The 19840-nt window shown below is 36.3% G+C and overlaps 1 pseudogene; it reads right to left on the minus strand.

The window, feature by feature from the left end:
- Positions 1–646: 646 nt before the first annotated feature.
- On the minus strand, positions 647–1520 carry LOC136389314 (mitochondrial fission factor pseudogene; annotated as a pseudogene).
- Positions 1521–19840: the final 18320 nt, after the last annotated feature.

Genomic DNA, 19840 nt, shown 5'->3' on the forward strand with positions numbered 1-19840 from the left:
GCCCTGTAAATAATAAACTTTTTTTCATCAGTTTTCTGATGGCTATAACTGAAGGGCGTCTGTAATCCTTACAAGAACCACAAGGGTCAGTCCAGTTGTAACACTGTCAATAAAGAGGAGAAGTCTGTGGGAAGCTAACCCTGCCAGGGTGAGTTCCCCCAGGCATTTCTAGCTGATAGCATTATTATCCGTAAGCTGAGACTTGCACAAAATAGTGTTGCCTTGTGCCGCAACTTTACAACATAGCCATCATTAGGAGATAGGACATTTTCAGCTCCACTATAATCTTATGGGACCATCATGGTCCTTTGTTGACTGAAACTGTTATGCAGTGCATAATTGTATTACTATTATTATTAACTTTAACAGTTATTTCTTTTACTCACAATGGAAAAGTCAAGTGCTAAAAATGTTGTAATGACAAGTATTATGGAAAAAAACTAACAGTATGATGTTTTGCAGTTTCCACGGTAAGTTAGGAAGGTCATTAGAACATGTTTCTTCTCCATGAGCTACTATGGTGAGTTCTTTTAACGTTTAATGCTGAACTAGAAAAATTCAAAAGTATACAGTTTTTTTTTGAAGCGTGCAAATTCTTTATATTTCCAGCTGTTGCGACAATACTTTTTGAGAGCTGAGGTTACCTCTAGCGACGAAACCAGAACCAGCTATTAAGCAGCCAGAATGCTACAGTAATTGAATTAATGACCATGTTTCTTTTAGCACGTTCTTTGTTCTCCTCTTCTAGAAGTTGTAGACGTCGATTTAATTTGATTAGCTGTCGTCTTAATGAAATTGCATCTATAACAGTCATAGCATCTGTACTTCCTTCTATTGCATCTGTATTGGAAATGTCATACCTAACTTTCTCAAGATGAGGATGGGAAGTGGAGGCGTCAGATCCATCATGCAACCCAGGTCTTTGGCAATGTATTTCACTTAGTCTTCTTACAGTGTAACCCGGTGCAGAAATCGATACTTGGAACCTTGAACTTTTATTTCTTGGGGAAAAATCTGACCTGTGCCACATGGAGTCAGTTCTGACCAGCTGTTGGTTTTGGTGAAGAGCATTTTCATTCTTAGAGCGCTCTCTTTTTAGCCTGCCGACAGCAGTGATTTCTTCATTTTGAGGGGTGGGAGGAAATCTTCCTAAATCCAGACTATCTCGTGGTCTTTCACTCAGAACAAAGAAAGGAGGTGATGTTTTTAGTGCCAGAGGTCAGGATCTGCTGGTCTTGAAAATGGAATGTCTTCATTATGCCCTCTTAAGGCAGTCCTCTCTGGAACCTGCGTAGTCACAGTAGCATTTGGAACTCCTCCTTGGAATTCTTGTTCCAGGTCAGCATTTGGTGGCACTACCTTTAATTTTTAAGGGACCCTCGCTGGCTAATCCCTTCCGTGTATTGCATTTCATATTGAAAGCAAACAATTTTCACCCTATCTGGTAGCAGTGGTGGGAGTGGAAAAACTGTCCCATTCCCTCTACCTATTGGTGTGTTACTGGTTTTTCTTTTACTCATTTTTAATATAGTAAATACAAGTCTACCAGAACTATTAAAATACTGTTATCCTGTAGTTCAGTTTACTTTTCACAACAATTCGCCTACAGATATGAACTTTTTGGAGGTGTACATAACAAGAAACCGCTTTTCCAGAAATGTGTACCACAACTGCTTGCTATTGAACACTTTCTGCTTCTGTGCTTCATATGAACTATTTTAATTTGAGTCAATATGCATGTGGCTGGATTTAGAGCAACTTTTGGCCTCTCGGGCTGCTGGAGGGACCCTTTGTGAGGACTCATGCACAGGAGGTAACTGGACAAAGGGGCAGCTGTAGGGGGTGGGGGCTGGAGGATGGGGGAGAGGGCACTTGTAGGGGGAGATACTAGAGTAGTGGGGGTGGGTCCTTTCCAGGACCCTAGTTGAGGCAGATCATGACCCAGGGTGGGAAGATCAAGACAGTTCTCTATGGAAAATAGTGTGGGTTAAGCCATTACTAGGTCCTACATGGTATAAAAGTACTTTATCTTATATTAAAAGCAAAACAATAGGTTACATTTCTTGAAATAATATTTAACAGTTTCCCCCACTGATAGGGGTTATTAGTATTTTCTGTGTTCATAATGATTGGCTCTCTTTTATTTTAAAAACTATTCTAGAAGACCTGAAGATGGCAGCGGAATAAGCAGATGCACAAACTCCCAGCTCACACCACCGAACTGGATTACAAACTAATGTAGGAACAATCAGTGTGAAAAACCAACTCTGGACTACAGGAACAGCTCTCAAAAACCAAGGAGCAAAAAAGAAGCCACAACAAACCTGGTAGGGAGCACCGGAATCTCCCCTGCTTACAGGAGCAGAGGGGGGAGGTGAGGCTGAGAGCCCAGAAAGGCTCTCACTCCAAGGAAAAGAGCAGAAAATACTGCTCACAGCCACATGCCTGGCGACCAGGGAATGAGGTGTGTTGAAAGGGCCAGCTTGTCTTCCAAAAAGGAAGAGGAGAGAGAGAGAGACAGATGGTGAGGGGCAGAGGAATGAAGGGGATGACCTGAGAAGCTGAGTCATCCAGTGCTGGAGGTGGCCATAACTAGAGGAGGGGCTGAACCTTCGACAAAACAAAAGACTAAAGTGCTTCTGGGTCACAGATCTCCAGACATCTCTCCAGCTCCAATCAGCACAACAAGACACAGATGAAAACAAGAAGTGGGTAAGAGGGGCAGTAACTCAGGTCTCCATGGAGATCTGAGTTACACCTCCCACTACTGAAGCTGAGAAAACACCCTGCCCCAGAGAGATAAACTGGCAGAAGAGGCCTTCAGAGTCTCAGGTTACACCCACCACATTCCTGGATACAGTTGAAAATAAGCCCCATGCTGAGATCAGTAAACAAGACTATCACCTGTTAAGAAAACAGACAAATCAAGACTTCAAAGCAGCCCAAATCTGAAAGTGGATTAAAAATAATAGCTGATGCCAACCCAAGAAGACCTAGAAATAACACAATTGAAAACTGGAGGCAGAAAACACAAAGGCTAAACTTAACCAGCTCTACAAACAAAAACACACCAACACACAGACATAATGAGAAGACAGAGAAGAACAATCCAAATGAAACCACAAGAGAAACCTCCAGGAAATGAATTGAGTGATATGGAAATAACCAAACTTCCGGATGCAGAGTTCAAAATAATGATTGTAAGGATGATTAGGGATTTTAGAACAACAATGGATAGTCATTACAAATACCCAAATAAAGAAATAACAAGTATAAAGAAGGATATTGAAATATTAAAAAAGAATCAGTCGGAGAAGGCAAATACAATATCAGAAATGAAGACCACAATGGAAGGAATTAAAAACAGGATGGATGGAACTGAGGATCAAATAAGCGAGTTGGAGGAAAAGTGGAATGAAGGCATGAAGCAGAGAAGAAAAAAGAAAAGAAACTGAAAAAGTCTGAGGAAACTCTTAGAGAGCTCTGTGACAACATGAAGAGAAATAACATCCGCATCAGAGGGGTTCCTGAAGAAGAAGAGAAAGAACAAGGGATAGAGACTTTGTTCAATCATATTATAGCGGAAAACTTCCCTAAATTAATGCAGGAGAAACTCTCACAAGTTCAAGGGGCACAGAGAACGCCATTAAAGAGAAACCCGAAGAAACCTACATCAAGACACATCATAATTAAAATACTAAAGTTAAGCGATAAAGAGAAAATATTAAAAGCTACTAGAGAAAAAAAGGCTATCACTTACAATGGAGCCCTCATAAAAATGACATCAGACTTCTCAACAGAAACACTTGAGGACAGAAGGGAATGGCAAGAAATATACAAAGTAATGCAGAACAAGAGCCTACAACCAAGACTACTTTATCCAGCAAGGCTATCATTTAAAATTGAAGAAGAAATAAAAAGCTTTCCAGACCAAAAAAAAACCCAAAAAACAAACCTCAAGGAATTCTGTACAACGAAACCAATGCTGCAGGAAATGTTAAGGGGCCTGTTGTAAACAGATCAAAATGGGTAAAGAATATAGCAAAAAGGAATACAGCTTTAAAGAATAAAATGGCAATAAACAACTACATATAAATAATAACCTTAACTGTAAATGGATTTAATGATTGAATCAAAAGACATAGGGTAGCTGCATGGATAAAAAAACAGGACCAGTACATATGCTGTCTACAAGAGACACACCTTAAAACAAAAGATGCACATAGAGTGAAGGTAAAAGAATAGAAAAAAACATTTCATGCAAATGGAAATGAAAAAAAAGCTGGGGTAGCAATACTTATATCAGACAAAATGGACTTAAAAACAAAGGATATAGTAATAGATAAAGAAGGCCACTACATAATGATAAAGGGAGCAATACAACAGGAAGATATAACCGTTATAAATATCTACGCCCCTAATATAGGAGCACCTAAATATATAAAGCAGACTTTGATGGATATAAAGGGCAAGATTAACAGCAATGCTATAATAGTAGGGGGATTTCAATACCCCACTAACATCACTAGATAGATCCTTAAGAAAAAAATTAACAAAGAAACAGCAGACTTAAAGGACGTACTAGATCAACTCAATTTAATAGATATCTTCAGAAGCTTTCACCCTAAAGCAGCAGAATATAGATTTTTTTCAAGTGCTCATGGTGCATTCTCTAGGATATACCACATGTTTGGGCACAAAAGTGGTCTCAACAAATTTAAGAAGATTGAAATCATATCAAGCACTTTCTCTGATCACAATGGCATGAAACTAGAAATCAACCACAACAGAAAATCTCTAAAATTCTCAAACACAGAGAAACTAAATAGCAGGCTGTTAAATAATAAATGGATTAAGAATGAGATCAAAAAAGAAATAAAAAAATTCGTAGAAATGAATGATAATGAGCATACAACAACTCAAAATGTATGGGACACAGCAAAAGCAGTACTGAGAGGGAATTTCATAGCACTACAGGCACACTTTAAGAGCTAGAAAAAGCTCAAATAAACAACTTAACCCTGCATCTAAAAGAACTAGAAAAAAAACAGCAAGTAAAGCCCAGAGCTAGTAGGAGGAAGGAAATAATAAAGATCAGAGCAGAAATAAATGACATAGAGTCTAAAGAAGCAATACAGAGGATCAATGAAACTCGGAGTTGGTTCTCTGAAAAGGTAAACCACATTGATCAACCTTTAACTAGACTCACCAAGAAATAAAGAGAGTGGACTCAAGTAAATAAAATTAGAAATGAGAGTGGAGAACTAACAACTGACACAACAGAAATACAAAATATTGTAAGAAAATACTATGAAGAACTGTATGCCAAAAAACTAGACGACCTAGATGAAATGGACAAATTCCTTGAAATATACAATCTTCCAAAAATCAATCAGGAAGAATCAGAAAACCTAAACAGACCAATTATACCAAATGAGATGAAAACAGTTATCAAAAAACTCCCAACAAAGAAAACTCCCAGCCATCCTGGGACTGATGGCTTCACAAGTGAATTCTAACAAATATTCAAAGAAGAATTAACTCCTATCCTTCTCAAGTTAAATTTTTAAAAATTCAAGAGGAAGGAAAACTTCCAAGTTCCTTTTATGAGTCAAGCATAATTCTGATTCCAAAACCAGGCAAAGACAACACAAAGAAAGAAAATTATAGGCCAATATTCCTGATGAATATAGATGCTAAAATCCTCAACAAAATATTCGCAAACTGGATCCAAAAATATATGGAAAAAATCATACACCATGATCAAGTGGGATTTATTCTGGGGAGGCAAGGCTGGTACAATATTCGCAAATCAATCAATGTGATTCATCACATAAAAAAAGGAAGGAGAAAAACCACATGATAATTTCAGTAGATGCAGAAAAAGCATTTGATTAAATCCAGAACCCATTCATGATCAAAACTCTCTGCAAAGTGGGAATACAGGGAACATACCTCAAAATGATAAAAGCTATCTATGACAAACCCACAGCCAACATCATACTCAATGGGCAAAAATTAAAAGCAATCCCCTTAAGATCAGGAACAAGACAGGGGTGCCCCCTTTCACCACTCTTATTCAACATAGTCCTGAAAGTTCTAGCCACAGCAATCAGACAAGAAGAAGAAATAAATGGCATTCAAGTTGCAAAAGAAAAAGTAAAACTATCATTATATGCAGATGATATGATATTGTATATAGAAAACTCTAATCTCAGTCAAAAAGCTACTGGACCTGATGAATGAATTCAGTAAGGTGGCAGGATATAAAATTAATACTCAGAAATCAAAGGCATTTTTATACACCAACATTGTATAGTCAGAAAGAGAAATTAAGGAAGCAAACCCCTTCAATATTACAACCAAAAAAATAAAGTACCTAGGAGTAACTTTAACCAAGGAAACTAAAGACTTGTACTCGGAAAATTATAAAACATTGATAAAAGAAATTAAGGAAGATACAAACAAATAGAAGCATATACCATGCTCATGGTTAGGAATAATAAACATCATTAAAATGTCTATATTACCCAAAGCAATTTATAAATTCAATGCAATACCAATTAAAATACCAATGACATACTTCAAAGATATAGATCACATATTCCAAAATGTATATGGAACCAAAAAAGAACACGTATAGCCTCAGTAATCTTAAAAAAAAAGAGAATAAAGTGGGAGGTATCACACTTCCTGATATCAAGGCCATTGTACTCAAAACAGCCTGGTACTGGCAAAGAAACAGGTATATAGATGAATGGAACAGAACAGAGAACCCAGAAATAAACCCACACTTTTATGGACAACTGATATTTGACAAAGGAGGTAAGGACATACAATGGAGTAAAGATAGCCTCTTTAATAAATGGTGTTGGTAAAATTGGATAGCTACCTGCAAAAAAATGAAACTAGAACACCAACTTACACCATTCACAAAAATAAACTCAAAATTGATAAAAGACTGAAATGTAAGCCGTGAAACCATAAGGATCTTAGAATAAAACATAGGCAGTAAGCTCTCTGACATCTTAGCAGCAATATACAATATTTGCTGATTTATCTCCACGGGGAAGTGAAATAAAAGATAGGATACACAAATAGGACTATATCAAACTAAAAAGCTTTTGCACAGCTAAAGACAATAAGAACAGAATAAAAAGACAAACTACACAATGGGAGATCATATTTGACAGTACGTCTGATAAGGGGTTAATAATCACAATTTATAAAGAACTTGTAAATCTCAACACCAGGAATACAAACAATCCAATCAAAAATGGGCAAAAGATATAAATAGACACTTCTTCAAAGAGGACATACAGATGGCCAATAAGCATATGAAAAAATGCTCATCACTAATCATTAGAGAAATGCAAATATAAAACCACAATGAGATATCACCTCACACCAGTCAGAATGGCGCTTGTCAACAAAACAACACAGAATAAGTGCTGGCGAGGATGTGGAGAAAAGGGAACCCTCCTGCACTGCTGGTGGGAATGCACTGTAGCAGTCACTGTGGAAAACATTTTTGAGATTCCTCAAAGAATTAAAAATTGAACTGCCTTTTGACCCAGCTATCCCACTTTTAGGAATATACCCCAAGAACACCATAGAACTGATCCAAAAGGAGAAATGCACCCCCATGTTTATGGCAGCATTGTTCACAATAACGAAGATCTGGAAACAGCCCAAGTGTTCGTCAGTGGACGAGTGGATTAAAAAGCTCTGGTACATATATACTATGGAATACTACTCAGTCATAAGAAATGATGACAGCAGATCATTTACAATAACATGAATGAACCTTGATAACATTATACGAAGTGAAGTAAGTAAATCAGAAAAAACTAAGAACTATATGAATCCATACATAGATGGGACATAAAAATGAGACTCATAGTCATGAACAAGAATGTGATGGTAACGGGGGGATGGTCTTGGAAGGAGAGAGAGGGGGTGGGGGAGGGGAGGGGCACAAAGAAAACCAGGTAGATGGTGACGGAAGACAATTTGACTTTGGGTGAGGGGTAAGCAATGTAATCAAATGTCAAAATAATCTGGAGATGTTTTCTCTGAACATATGTACCCTGATTTGTCAATGTCACTTCATTAAAATTAATGATAAAAATTAAAAATAAATATACAAAAATTAAAAAAACTATCCTATTGACCTGCCATGTGTATATAGAAAAAAAAAATATTTTCCTCCTAGAATTGGTCATTCTGTGACTTTACATTTTGTAAAAATAAGAATTTCCTATCTGGATTTCTGGGATGACTTAATTTATGGCTGTCCTACCAACTTCAATGACTGATATTTGCTGTGGCAAAACTAATGACTCTATGATCTATAGATGGATGCTATTTTCTGGAGTTCTATGTTGATGTTTGTTTCTCCAGCAGATATATGTGTCTGTTAAGTCTTCCACCACCATCTGGGATAACTAATGACTGTGATACTTGCCTCTTGTAGCACAAAATCCATTGCATGGTAAACAATGCAGATGGGTGTTCTATGAAATGAGCCAAGATTTTGAACACAAAGGCTTCCTCTGCTAGCTAAAAGCAAATATTTGAAAAGCCCTTGCCACCTGGAACTTATCTTCTTCTTCATTCATTGTCCGAGAATGTAGGACAGCAGCTAGAATTTGACTATGGTTGAAACTAAACTTCAGTTAGCAACAGTAAGAGCCTAGCCCAAACCTCCGTCATCATTCAGATGTTGACTTCAGACTTCATTATTTGCCTGTTCCTTTTGTTTTCTTATTCTTCATTCAGAACTCTTTCATTTACTCAGTACTCTGTGCTCCTTTCTATCTCTTCCTTGACCTGATAAATCACCATTTTCTTCTTTCCACCTCTTTTATTTTCCAGAAGTAATACTCACTCATGATAAAACAAACAAAAGAAAAGTATTATATGGCAAAAGTCTGATATGTAAAAAGTAAACATTGTTAATAATAGTTAATAAACATTAATAACATGTTTAGATCATTAACTTTATTATTAACATCATTTATTATTTATCATGATAATTATTTATTAATTACTATTATTGATGTTGTTAGGATTAATAACAACTTTTATTAATGTTAATAAACATTTTGAATAAATGAAAGCTCCCAGGCTCTACTTAGCTATTATTGGCTTTTCCCTTCTGGTTTCAGAAAGGTTGTAATAGAAGAGATTATATTCTGACATGGCAAGGCACAGTATCAGGTCTTTCTTTTCTGATCTCTTTACAAGTGAAGAGACCTACCCTACAAGGCCTCTGGGATTTATAATTCCACAAAAAATTTAAGCCCTAATCAAATATTCTTGATCTTTTGAATGTCCAAAGAAATTATCCAAGTAACTTAAACTCCTCAAATTCTAATTTCTCAATTTCTTTTCTGATCAGTCTCAGTCACATGACTCTCATTTCAATGTAGAGACAAAGAGAGAGAGAGACAGAGAGATAGACAGGTAGAGACAGATAGGCAGGAAGGGAGAGAGATGAGAAGCATAAATTCTTCTTTGTGGCTCTTTAGTATCTTTAGTTGCCATTGATTGCTTTCTCATATGTGCCTTGACGGGGGCGGGGGGGGGGGCGGGCAGGGGCTACAGCAGAGTGAGTGACCCCTTACTCAAGCCAGTGACCTTGGGCTTCAAGCCGGCAACCATGGGGTCATGTCTATGATACCACTGTGCTCAAGCCAATGACTTCCGGGTTTTAAACCTGGGTCCTCTGCGTCCAGTCTGAGGCTCTATCTACTGCACCACTGCCTGGTCAGGCTCAGGGTTTCTTTAATACAGTAATTTTTAAATTTCATGTTCAGGTTTCTCCTCCAATTTCTGATTTTATTTGCTTGAGATGAGCTAGTGTTGTGGTCCTCAAACTTCAGTGTGCCTTGGAGTACCCTGGAAGCTTAGTCAAATACAAATTGTAGGATTCTACCCTCAGTTTGCATTTCTAACATGTTGCTAGGTGATGTTGATATTCTAATACCAAAACAGCCTTAAATTCCTAAAAAAATACCCACTTGGTCATGATGTATTATCATTCTAATATGTTGCAATGTTCTATTTGTTATTATTTTGCTGAGAAATTTTATGTCTGTACTCATGAAGCATATAGTTTTTATTTCTTGCAATGTCTATGGCTGGTTTTGGTATTGAGTAATGTTGGTTTTATAAAATAAATTAAGGAATGTTTCTGCCTATTCTGTTTTCTTGAACAGATTATGTAGAATTGATATTATTTCTTCTTTGAATGTATGATAAAATTTTCCAGTAAAACACTTGATCTGTTTTTATTTTATTTGTTTTTAAGTAAATTTTGGTATCTTCTTCAAATAATTATTCAAATTCATCCAAATAATTATTTTTATTTTATCTACATTTTCATATTATGGGCATAGAGAAGTTGGTAGTGTTCTCTTTTTATCTTTTTAATATCTATGTGGTCTATCCCTTCTTCCTTCCTGACATTAATAATGTGTGTCTTCTTTTTTCCCCTCTAGTTAAACTAGTAAAAGGTAAATCAATTTTATTAATCTATTTAAATAACTGGTCTTTGGTTTTATTTATTTTCTATTTTTTAAAAAAATTACAATGTGATTGATTTCTTTTAATTTTGTTATTACCTTCCTTCATTTGCTTTGGTTTCAATTTGCTTTCCTTTTCTAGTTTCTTAAGATGGAATCTTAAATAACTGATTTGAGACCTTTCTTCTTTTCTGATACAAACTTTTAATTATATATATACACACACACATATATATATTCCTCATAATAATTAATTTAGCTGCTTCATACAAAGTTTGATATATTGACAATTTATTTTTATTCAGTTTAAATGACTATAATTTCCCCACAACTTCCTGTTTAACTCATGTGGCATTTAGAAGCAGATTTTAAATTTCCAATTATTAGGAGATTTTTCATATAGCTTTTTATTATTAACTTATAATTTCTTTCTGTTATAGTCAAAGAACATATTTTGTATAATATAATTTTTTCCAAGTATGTTAAGATTTGTCTTGGTGAATGTTCATGTAATCTTGAAACAATTGTATACTCTACTTTTATTGGGTAGAATATGCTATATTCTATAAATTTCCATATATGTCAACTAGGTCAAGTTAGTTCATAATGTTATTCAAATATTATACATCTTTGCAGTTTGACTGTCTTTTCATTTTAGGAATTACTAAAAGAGGACTTTTGAAATCTCCAAGTATAATTATGCATTTGTTTCTTCTTTAAGTTCTATTAATGTTTCATTAATATATTTTGAAGCTTTTTTGTTAGGGTCAAGCACATTTAACATTCCTATATATTTTTAGAGAACTGATCTTTTATCATTATGTAAGAACCCTCTTTATCTTCTTTATTATAAGATATACTTTGTTCCATAGTAATATAACTCATTTTCTGTTGATAAATAAGTACATGGTATATCTTTTTCTATCCTTTACTTTTAATATATATATATCATTATAGTCAAGTAAATTTCTTGTGTACAGAAATATAGTTAAGCTTCATTCTTTTATCCAATCTGAATTCTTATCTTTTAATTGAAGGCTTTAATTATTTATATTTGATATTAATATTAACTTGCTTGGGGTTCAACCTATGCTTTTATTATATTTCCTCTGTTTCTCATTTTCTGATTTCTTTTAAAATATTTTATTTATTTTATATTATTAGTGGATATATATCGTGTGTGTGTGTGTGTGTGTGTGTGTGTGCACATGTGTGCACATGTTCTGAGGATTTCAGTATACCTACCTAATCTTTCATGGTCTACTTAGAGTTAATACTTTACCACTTTAAAATATAAAAATCTTTCCTTTATTCTCTTTCTTTTATTATAGTTGTCTGAAGTTTTAAGTATAAATAAATGAAAACTCACATCAGAAAATGTTATAATTTTTGGTTTCAATGGCTATATATACTTAAAGAACTTAAGAGAAAAAAAATAATTAAAAAAATATTTATCTAGCTACATACAAATTTATGTTGCTCTTCTTTTATTCCTGAAGTTTTTATCTGGTATCATTTTCCTTCCACCAGAAAATGGTCTTTTTAATTTTTTTTTTAGTGAGAGCAAGACACACACACACACACAAAGACAGGAAGGGAAAGAGACGAGAAGCATTAATTTGTAGTGTGGCACTTTAGTTGTTCATTGATTGTTTTCTCATATGTGCCTTGACTGGGGAGCTCCAGCTGAGCCAGTGACCTCTTGCTCAAGCCAGCAACCTTGAGCTCCAGCCAGTAACTATGGGGTCATGTCTAGGATCCCACGCTCAAGCCGGTGACCTTGGGGTTTTGAACCTGGGTCCTCAATGTTGCAGGTTGATACTCTATCCACTGTGCCACTGCCTGGTTAGGTAGAAAATGGTCTCTTATCATTTATTTTAGAGCAAGTCTGCTGGCCACAATTCTTTTAGTTGTCTTTTATTTGAGAATATATATATTTCACCATCATTCCTAAAGGATACTTATACTGGACATAGAATTGTGGGTGGACAGTTTTTATCTTTCAGTAATTTAAAGATGTCATTTCAGTATTTTCTGGCTCCCTAGTTTCTGAGAAGAAATCCACAGTCATTTAAATTGCTGTTCCCCTATATACAATGTGTCATTTTTCTTTAGATAGCTTGTTTTAAAGCTTTTCTTAATTTTTGGTTTTTAGCAATTTTATTATGATATGCTTGGGTTTAATTTTTTATTTTTATTTTTAGTTTACCTGGGTGTTTTTTGCTGAGATACTTAAACATACAGATTTCATCTTTCTTAAAATTTTGGAATATGCTGGTTTTGCATATTGTCAGGTCGCACATTACTGCCAACTGGGAAGAATAAGAATTACCTCAACACAGGTGAATACTTTGTCTAAAGGGTCTTGATGAATTCAACCTATTTATTCCAGCAGATAAATAGACAATACAATAACAAGCAAAATAAAAAATTTAAAACCAAAACACAAAATATTGGAAATAAAAAATAGTAGATGGGCTCAGTAGCACAATGGAGATGAAAGTGGGAAGAGTGAATTAGAAGATAGATTTCCAATCTGAAGAACAAAGAGAAGAGATAGAAATTATAATAACTTAACAGAGCCATAGGGACTTGTGAGAGAATACTAAATTGTCTAATATTCATATCATTGGCATCCCAGAGGAAGAGGAGAAATAATTAGTAAGGAAAAATATCTAAAGAAACCACACTGAAAACTTCCCCAAATAATTCTGATATCTAAAATACCTTTATGTCTTGGGTAATATTAAATTCATTCCATAAGAAAAGAACAGCTCAGAAAAGCATGTTAAAATGGAAATGATATATCTAGAACATCTCACTGGCCGTGGCTCTGAGGATGTGTATAGTATTCACAACTCTATTACTGCCCTGCCCTCAGGACCAACAACAAGAGCCCCCAAAACTGGCTGCTCTTAATGTTGACTGATTTGAATCATATATTTCTCTCTTTGTTAAAGCAAAGTGAATTTCCTAGTTTACTAGTAGAAGTTACCAGCTTGAGAATGCAAAGCAGTCTAGAAGTTTGCCCCATTTGCTCAGTGAGTTGTAAAACCTTGGCTGAAGAAGGAAGAGTAAGTGTGAACAACAGTCAGAGCTGAGGACAGAGTATCATAGTACAGCAAGAATCTTCCCTTGCCAAGATTTTGACGTATAATCAGACAGTGCTCTGTGTTGAATCCAATTATGGAAAGCCCTGGAATTTCAAGGATAGATGGAAATGGGTTATGTAAATGCCAAGTAGAAAAGCCCAGCTGATGACTCAGAGAGGAACTAGAATGTAGAGGCTGTCCTAGGCCAGGTCCTGGAAATAGCTACTTAGGTACATGAACTGAGGAACATAAACATGCTCATAAAATGTTGGGTGGAAAAATGACTCCTGCTAAAGTTGCTAGGGAGGTAAAAGACTGTACAAAATATCAAGAAGGGAAGATTTCCTGAAGATGACATTGGATAAGAGTTTCTGTGACAGCATGTAGCTGACTAGTGGATACAAAGGACTTTCACTAGTAGCCCAGCTGGCTTCAAATGGGTCCTGCCTGGAGTAGACATGTAATTTACTTTGGTCTATGTTTACCCAGTGACCTAAGCAATGGCTTAGGATACCATTTAAGGTATACAGCATCAGGTAATACATTAATTGGTTCCCAGACCAGATTTCATTGGACCAAGGTATACATTTAATTGTTGACAATGTACAAAACTGGACTGAAAAGATTAATAATGCACAAGCAGATATCCCTAACCACACACAGAGTAAAGCTTGGTTGAGAACTGGGATGAGCAATTAAAACATCTATTAATCTGGGATAATAAAGCAGGAAAAAACAGCTGACTCACTTAATGTGTGTTTTATCCAATTATATGGGTAGTAAAAAGGTGACAACTATGGACAGGTTTCTGGAATGTAGAGTTGAGAAGGAGTAGGGTTTAATAGCAATTCTGTATTTTTTCTATCTTGCAAAATATTTGTTTTTCTGTATCCAGATGTCCTAGGTCTGAGACTGCCCTTTTGTGTCTGGAAGAGGGAGATAGTATTTAGAACAGTATTTTATTTTATTATTATTTTTTCAAGTAAATATATTGGAGTAACATTGGTTAATAATATTATATAATTTTCAGACGTACAAGATTGTAATTTGACATCTGTATACTACTCTATTGTGTGCTCACAACCCAAAGTCTAATTTCTTTCCCTTACCATATACTTGACTCCCTTGACCCATTTCACTCTTCCCACATTCCTTTCCCTGGTAACTACCATTCTGTTGTCTGTATCTACCAGTTTTTGTTAATTTGTTTGCTACTTTTTGTTTTATATTCCACATATGAGTGAGCAGGACACTATTTTAATTCCGCTGAATGTGCCTTAATGTATTCTAAGGGAACAGTAAACTGGAGAGCATGCTGTGTATCTAAACTAGGCTTGTCTGGAAGTACTGTATCACTGCCTAGTGGCAGAAATAGTTTCGTCATCCTTAAGCTTTCTAACTTAGTCCTTTTTCCCTGGAGGAAGAGGGAAAGAGACAGGAAAGGAAACTCTGGCAAAGCTATTGCTGTTTCCTGCCCTGTGGTTGACTAGACATTCCCACCCAGGAAGGCTGAAACAAAGTAACAAATGGAGGAGGTGAGGAGATGGTGAGAGAGGAGATGGGTATATAACTGGGTAATGATGCTAGGAAATGGAACCATCACTTTTTTTTTCTTGAGAGAACATCTCAGAACAAGAGAATCAAACTTTTAGTTGTTTCAGATGCAGTGTTGAGTCATGGCAAATGCTAGGCAAAGCTCCCAGGTTTATTTTCCCTTGAGAAGAACTGGATTGATGTCATACCACAAGATTCATCCAAAGACTGTACTTGGGGAACTTAGAGAAAAGATTATTAGTCAGTACACCGTGATGCTTCACTTAACATTTTATGGTTAAGAGCAGGTTGAAATTGCCATTTTGGATGATTGGTTGTATTTATCATGCTGACTCTTTTGAAGTGTCTAGAGGAAATTTATCTTTGAACTAGAAGGTAGCTTGAAAATTTGGCATCTGTAGCTGATACTGTGCCTTGCTGTGAATCAAGGTGATAGCCTAATAAAGCAACTGCATATGATGGGAGGTGGCTTGCTTGCATTGCTGCCTGCCTTGTATGTATGTCTGCTTTGCCCTTTTGACTATAGCACACGTGCAAGTGGATAGAGTGCTAGACAAGCTTGTCTTTATGGAATCAGGATGGTTCCCTAGAGGGTGAAAGTTGGTTTGATATGATTATCATAGTGTAGGTCCAGTAGTCACAGCCATCACCATCACCTGGATCGTGCAGGTTCCCATTTAATTCGGACAGACGGTAATGAATCAATGGAGCCAAGAAATGGTGGGCCATTTTCCTTTATTCTAAACTTGTATTGGCCAACGAGTAAAAACAAACATACAGGGCACCAAAACCCACTCACATGTTCTCTTGTTCCACAACCAGGAGAATCTTTCTGTTTTTTTCTAGAATCAAAGGCCCACTAATCTCAGTCACCTCCTTTTCCCCATCTCCATGTCTCCATCTTGCTGGCTTCTCTCTCTGCAGCCACATGGTCTTCTCCCCTTCCAAAATGGCCTCCCAGCTCCACCTTTTAAAACTTTTCCCCAGGATAATCCCTCCTTCAACAAACATTAGCATAACCAAACTCCTTCCCAAGCAGAAAGATAATTAATATTATCACCTGGAAGACAGCCATTCATGTGGGCAGTGCCATCTTTAACAAAGTGAGCATAAAAATCACAACTTACAAACTTATTTGCCCAACACATAGATTATTGAAAATTCATCTCTGGGACTTCAAAAAGAACAGTTATTGGAAGTTTTATGGCTTACTCAAAATGAATTGCACTTAGGAGTTGTATAGGCTCAACTGACACAAACAAATCTTACACTTAACTCATACTACAAATAATACAGTGTAACATTTGCTGTGCCTTAGCCAGTATTGGCTGCAATGTACTAAAGTGACTCGTGAGTCTTGGGAGTTGAATTTGATATCTAAAGACAAATGGAGATAACTCTTTTGGAGCCTTGCTATCAAGATAGGACCTGTTAAGCCAGATAACTACGACTAGTGAGACAGCTACAGGCACAGCAGTTGGGGTCTAGAAAGATGATAAAACAAGATTAGAGTGGACTTCATCTTTTACTAAATTGATGAAGGATCTGAATTGCTAACATCTCTGGGGAAGGCATGAACCTTAGCATCTTGCTTACAATTGAATCTGGTATACTTAAAGGGCAGTGCCCAGGTATAATGGAGACACAGGCTAGAAGGGTGCATTTTTGGGAAAACTGTAGTCAGCCTAAACTATGATAAGATATCACTGTGTTCTTTATTTTGGTTCCAACACACCTGCAGTGTCACAAATTAAAAAGGTATTTATATTTCTTAGTGCACAAACTGGTTGGGATTTGACAAATTATGGGTCATAGCTTACCACGCAGAATAGCAGGCCCTTTCCCCAAATCATCAGAATTAGAATCTGCATTTTAATAAGACGCTTAAGTGAATCATATGTACATTAATGTTTGAGAAGTACTACAATAGGTTTTCTCAGTCCTTCTTATGATGCAGATTGCTTCTATTTCTGTCAGTAGATCCAAAAGATTAAGTAGGACTTTATCTGGCTCTGATATTTTCAAATATATTATCTTGAATAAAAGATATATTTTGAATGCCAAATATATGCCCAGGACCATCAAGTTAAATTTGTTTGCTCTATTTGTACCCAGACATTTCTATCAGTAGGTGGCTAAGTGGTAGTCCTAGTAAAAATAATAGGAGCTACATCTAAATCCCCATCCTGGAAGATCTCACCTTCCCCATCTTATTTTTATTTTACAACTTGTATTAGTCAGAGTTCTCCAGAAAAACAGACCCAATAGGATACATATACAAATTGGCTCAAATGAATTATAGAAGCTGAGAAGTCCCATGATCTATCTTCTGCAAGCTGGGGACTCAGGAAAGCTGGTGGTGTAATTCCAGCCCATGTCTGAAGGCTTGCAAATCAGGGAACTTCATGGTAGAAATCCATGGTAAAATCAACTCAGGCAGGTAATAGAAGGAAAAAAATGGGCAACTGTCTCCTTCTTCTGTTTTGTTCTGTTTAGGCCCTCAATAGAGTGCATGATCCCCCCCCCCCACCACCACCACCATGGAGGGCCATTTACTACAAGGAGTCCACCAGTTTGAATGTTAATCTCATCAGGAAACACCCTCACAGACAATGTTCGATTTGGGCACCCTGTGGCTGAAGTCAAGCTGATAAACAAAAGTAACCATCAGATAACCAGAGAAACTAGTTATTTGTTTCTCATCCTTTCTATGTTTACTACTCTGATTTTAACTCTAGGTTCTATGTATATACTTGTAAAATTCTACAGCTGGAAGGATATTCAAGAGTATCAGGAATAATTCTCTGATTTTAGAAGAGAGAAATGTGGTTTAGAAAGATTAGGTGACATTGTGATCTATTGTGGGTAGAATTTGGTAGAATATACATATTGACATTTAGAAAAAAATGAACATATTATGCCAGATGGTGTGTGCATTTAGTCTCTACTGGGTCTCATAAAATAGATTACCTCACAAAGCACACAACAAATTTATTTGAACTTGGCCCTGTGATAAATCAACCTTTGGTCAGTGAAATGAGATTCAATCCAAGTTTGCTTTTGGGTATTAAAATTTTTTTTTTCTTAAATTTATTGGGTTTGGGGTGGGGGAGAGAGATAGAGGAACATAGATCTGTTCCAGTATGTGCCCTGACCAGCAACTTCTGCACTTCCAGAGGATGCTTTAACCAGCCAAGCCATCTGGTCAGGGCAATTTTTGGGTAGTTTTACTAACAGTAGAAAAGGTGTTTGAGTGTAAAAGAGGAGAGATTTTGTTTTCACTTTAGACAGTGAACTTCGGAATTTAGACTTGTCTTGCTCAACTTTACTTTTTCATGTTCCATGAGCACTTTGTATAACATAAAAATCTATATTATGATATGCTAGCAAGAATTATAGGTAGGTATAGTCACTGAAAACAGCTTTATCTTCATTAAAACTCAAAAGTGATGGGTGCTGAAGAGGATGGAGACCATAAGCACTGTGCAAACTATCTTGTTCATAGCTGCATTTTTATACATACCACAGTGGTTGGCTTTAAAAGGTGGCCTTTATTCATATTTGATTGCACTTGTTTTTCAGTAGTGTGAAATCTGAGAAGCAAATCATGCAAATCCAATATACAATAAGAAAACAGTCTGACCAAACTGTGGAGCAGTGGATAGAGAGTCAGACTGGGATATGGAGGACCCAGCTTTGAGACTCTGAGGTCACTGGCTTGAGTTGTGGGCTCATCTGGTTTGAGCAAAGCTCACCAGCTTGGACCCAAGCTTGCTGGCTTGAGTGAGGGGTTACTCGATCTGCTGAAGGCCTGCGGTCAAGGCACATATGAGAAAGCAATCAATGAACAACTAAGGTGTCGCTATGAAAAACTGATGATTGATGCTTCTCATCTCTCTCCATTCCTGCCTGTCTGTCCCTGTCTATTCCTCTCTCTGACTCTCTCTCTGCCTCTGTAAAAAAATAAAAATAAAAAAAATAAAAAAAGAAAAAGAAAACAAAGTGGAACTTTATACTGTGCTGCAATTGTTTTAGATGTACTGCTAAAAGAGGTTTATAGATATCGGAATGGAGATCTATAATCTATATCTATAATCATGAAGGAAATGAGCACCAGAGACTGGAATGTGGGAAAAAAGAAACACACAAAAGAGACCTTCAAGGATGAGATTCGAAGAAGGGTAAGATCTTGTAGTATAGACAGAGGTAGGCAGACAGAATTTCAAACAAAGTGAAATTCACATAAGTGAAGTAAGCAAAAGAAAGCTAGGGACAGTAGTAGAATGACTTGGTTGGAGGAAGTTGTTTGTGTGGGGATAGTTGTTTGTGTGAGCATAAGGATCGGTGAAATTGTGATGCTTCCTGCTTGCTTGCTAAGCTGTAGATTTTAGATACTTATATGTGGGTAACTGAGAGTCTTTATTTATATACATGTAGGATAGTATAATTACAAGAAGTTTTTAGAAAGATAAATATGTCAGTGGTACACAAGATAAATGAGTGAAAGGATTGTAGGCAAGAAGTATGTTAGGAGACTAATCAGAATATCAGAAGCAGAATTATATTGAGGGGAACACGGGTGTGGGGGGAAGTATTCAGTGGGACACTTGAATCTATGTAAACACAAAAAATTAAAATCAATAAAGTATATAAAAAAGATAGTAA

This window comes from Saccopteryx leptura, chromosome 1 (assembly GCF_036850995.1).
Source record: "Saccopteryx leptura isolate mSacLep1 chromosome 1, mSacLep1_pri_phased_curated, whole genome shotgun sequence".
Classification (NCBI taxonomy): domain Eukaryota; kingdom Metazoa; phylum Chordata; class Mammalia; order Chiroptera; family Emballonuridae; genus Saccopteryx; species Saccopteryx leptura.